This window comes from Nuphar pumila, chromosome 16 (assembly GCF_984573655.1).
Source record: "Nuphar pumila chromosome 16, dmNupPumi1.hap1.1, whole genome shotgun sequence".
Taxonomy (NCBI): domain Eukaryota; kingdom Viridiplantae; phylum Streptophyta; class Magnoliopsida; order Nymphaeales; family Nymphaeaceae; genus Nuphar; species Nuphar pumila.
The window spans coordinates 66672208-66675701 of NC_143264.1; positions in this window are offsets into that span (position 1 = coordinate 66672208).

Here is a 3494-nt window from a genome sequence, read left to right on the forward strand (position 1 = left end):
TATTCATGGCCACAGTCAGGATATGTGAAGGATTTATCTTGACTTAATGCATATTTTTCCAACAAATCTCTTAGAAAATCTTTTCAAAGTGCATTCATTCACTTATATCATTTGCATCATAAAATCATTGATTTTCTCAAGATTTTCTCAAGAAAGCTTCATTCTCAAGAAATCAATTTCTCAAAAAAATTCTAAGGATTTTTCAAAATCGGTTTTCCAAAGACAAGTTTTTCCACAGTTTTCCCAGGAAAACGATATTTCCTTAAGATATTCAAAAGAGTTTTCCAATCTTTCTTCAAGAGCCAAAATCGATTTCCAAGTATTTCAAAAGGTAAAATTCCCAGGATTTCGATTCCCCAAGTTTTGAATTTCCTTCTCCAGTGAGTTTCCTATAAATTTTCCATCATTTTCCTAAGAAAACTCTCAAAGTCCAAGTTTTCCTAAGAAGTGTTTCCCTTTTCAAAAGGTTCATCTTTTCTCAAGAATCACTTCCATTTTCCCAAGATTTTCAACTATTTCTGATTTTTCCACATCTTTATAAGCTTTCTCATATTTTCAAAAACCCCTTTTTTATCTGAGTTTCTTGAGAAATTGACCTTTTTCCTGAGAGATTCTTTCCAACTCCAAATGTTTTTCTAAGCATACATCATGTTTTCCAACTGGCATTTTCCAAAACCTCATAGCACATGCCTGAATTCTCTGTGCATTTAGGATAGAACATAACTTTGATAATTTCGCTAAGTCAAGCATAGTTTTGGTCCTTGGTTCGATTACCCCTGTTAAAGGCGGCAGGAACGGTCGAACCTCGTACCGACAGGTCGAGCCCCATCCCATGGATTTTCCCGCAATTTTCAAAAACGGAGGCGAGTATTTCAAAACAATTTCCAAAATCCGGTCAAAGTTTGAAGCGCGAAAGCGTTTCCCCTCTCTCTCTTCCGCAAGGAAGGGAAGACGGGGGAAAAATTTCGCGACGATAACAGGTTTGGCGACCGTGATGGGACTTGTCCTCGTCTGGTCAAAGTAATGCTTGGCTTAGTTCAATTATCGAAATTGTGTTCACAAAATGTCAGCTCTTTTACTTTCAATATCATGTGAGCCTAAGAGCCTAGATTCTGACCTAGCTGACATTGATTGCATATAGCTTAGGCATGGTTTGGTAGGACCATATTGAGGAGAAGCTTTCATGCTCATATAGACTTAGGTCTAAATACAACCCTCCTCAATTTAGGATCTGAATGCAAACAATGTATGCTTCTTCAAAGTTTTCAAAATCTATCTCTCTAGGATTTAGAGCCCTCTATTTCTTGCATGTGATCATTTTTCAAAATCTCCATTACCTACCATTACCCGGTCTTCACGTTGCTGGGCTCTCTTCCAGAACCATAGTTCGGGACAGAGCCTCACAACTGGGCCAACTATTTGGGTTAACACCCCCTACCACGTACCGCGGGCCACAGTCCGAAGTATATCGGTAGGCGCTCAAGGATGTTGGAAAACCTTACCTTAGAACCGGAGTTGAAATTCTATGCCATGTACCTCGGATTTCGATTCGGGTATATCGGCATAACTGGATTGGACAAAGATGATCTGAACTTAGAGTTAGGATTAGGGTCCTACAGCTGTTTTCAATTGATGCATCTAGAGTCAGCCTTTTAGGGAGTGCTGAATGTGCATAAATGTTTGTGCAGGATGTGATTGTATGTATGATTTTCTCAATTCTTTATGTTTCCCAATGTTTTTCAACTCATTAGGTCTTTTTCCAAATATCCTTATTTTCCACAAGGTCTTTTTCTCAAACCCTGGATAATTTTCTCAAATATCCAATTTCTTCCAAAGCTCCAGGCGATTTTACATTCTATCTTTCTACTGGATCTCGAATTTCTAGCTGCATTTTTATCCTGCCTGCAAAATTTTTTCAAAATTTTTCACATTTTCCTAAGTCTCATTCTGAGTCTTCCTCTGCTTTCAGTTCGATGGCATCCAGTCAAGTCGATCCTATCTTTCCTGAAGGTCACATCTCCTTCGAGGTGCGACAAGGTCGTCCTGAACATCGAGCCCTTAGCACCGGAACTTTCATTCCCCGGTGGTGTTATTCCTGGCTAAAGAGCTTTTCCCGAATGTTCCCGGACCATTTGAGTGAGTGCAGATTAGAGCTGGCATCAGCAGTCGGAAAGCAGACCATCAATGGCAACCTGATCCACGTAATGGCGGAGCGATGGAATCCTCGGACGTGTACCTTCTGGTTCCCGTGGGGAGAGATGACTGTTTTAATGGATGAATTTTCAGAAATCATGGGGTTGCCAGAACCAGCTGGTCGACCAAGCGACCCATTAGAGCATCAATTCCTTATCAATGTCAAGGGTTTGGACCCCCGAGACTCCTTAGCTCGTATGACAGGTCGCCGATCTTGGCCCCTGATCCAGTTAGAAGGAGATGAATATGTTGACCTACTTGAGTTGTACCGCCAGTACGGGACCTTCGTCGAAGTCAGCTCGCTTTCAAGAACAGCCAAAGAAAAGATTCAGAATGCAATGGTTCTATGCACTGTAGGACTGTCCCTTTTCCCAGATGGACAGAACTACATGGACATCAGAATAATCCAACTTATGAGAAGATGGGGAAGTCGGCAAACCAATCGCCTCTCTATAGCCATGGCAGCGCTCGCCTTCCTTTATCGAGGTCTGACTCGATTCTCACTTGGAGAATCCATTTTAGTTGAAGGATGCATCTACGCACTTCAGTCCTGGTTTTTCCAGCATGTTCCAGCCCGAGCAAGCTCTTTCAGATACAATGGACAAGAACTCCTTCCAGTGGCGCAGTACCGGTCCATGATCAACAACATTCAAGAGGATGACGTTGTTTGGGACTATTTTGATCGGCAAATATCTCCTCCCAGATATACGTACGCTTATGGCAAGCGGTTCAAGTTGCTGGGACCATTCTTCTGCACTTACTACCAACCAGAGAGATGTGTTCGGCAGTTCTCCCAGAGGCAGCAGTATGTCGAAGCCCGACTGTTATCAGGAGTTATGGCAGAGTTTGATCTCACTTCCGCACAATGGTCCGGGGCATATCATTCTGCCCGCTACAGCTGGGATTCTTTTGTTTCTCTTAAAATCTTTCCAGGTCCTAGAGTGTCTGCCGACTATCGTGAATGGTGGCAAATCGTCTGTCCTCCACCTCTTTGTCAAGATCAATAAAATCTTATTCTTCTCTTTTTAAATAAAATTCTCTTTCTTTCTATTGTGGTTTGACGACCTCGCCTAGGTAACAAAGCATATTTTCGTTGTTTATTTCTTTTGCAGAAGGAATGACAACACAATTGTCGTGATTCCCACAACGACTCAGTCCCTAGTAATGGGACATCTTTTCCCAATTGTCTACCATATTTTCAGCAAATTTTTTTTCCAAAAACTCAATTCCTACAAAATCTAATCAGGTCTTTGCCCTGCAGAGAGCATCCGTACCATTTGATGGTTGAGACAAGATCAGGC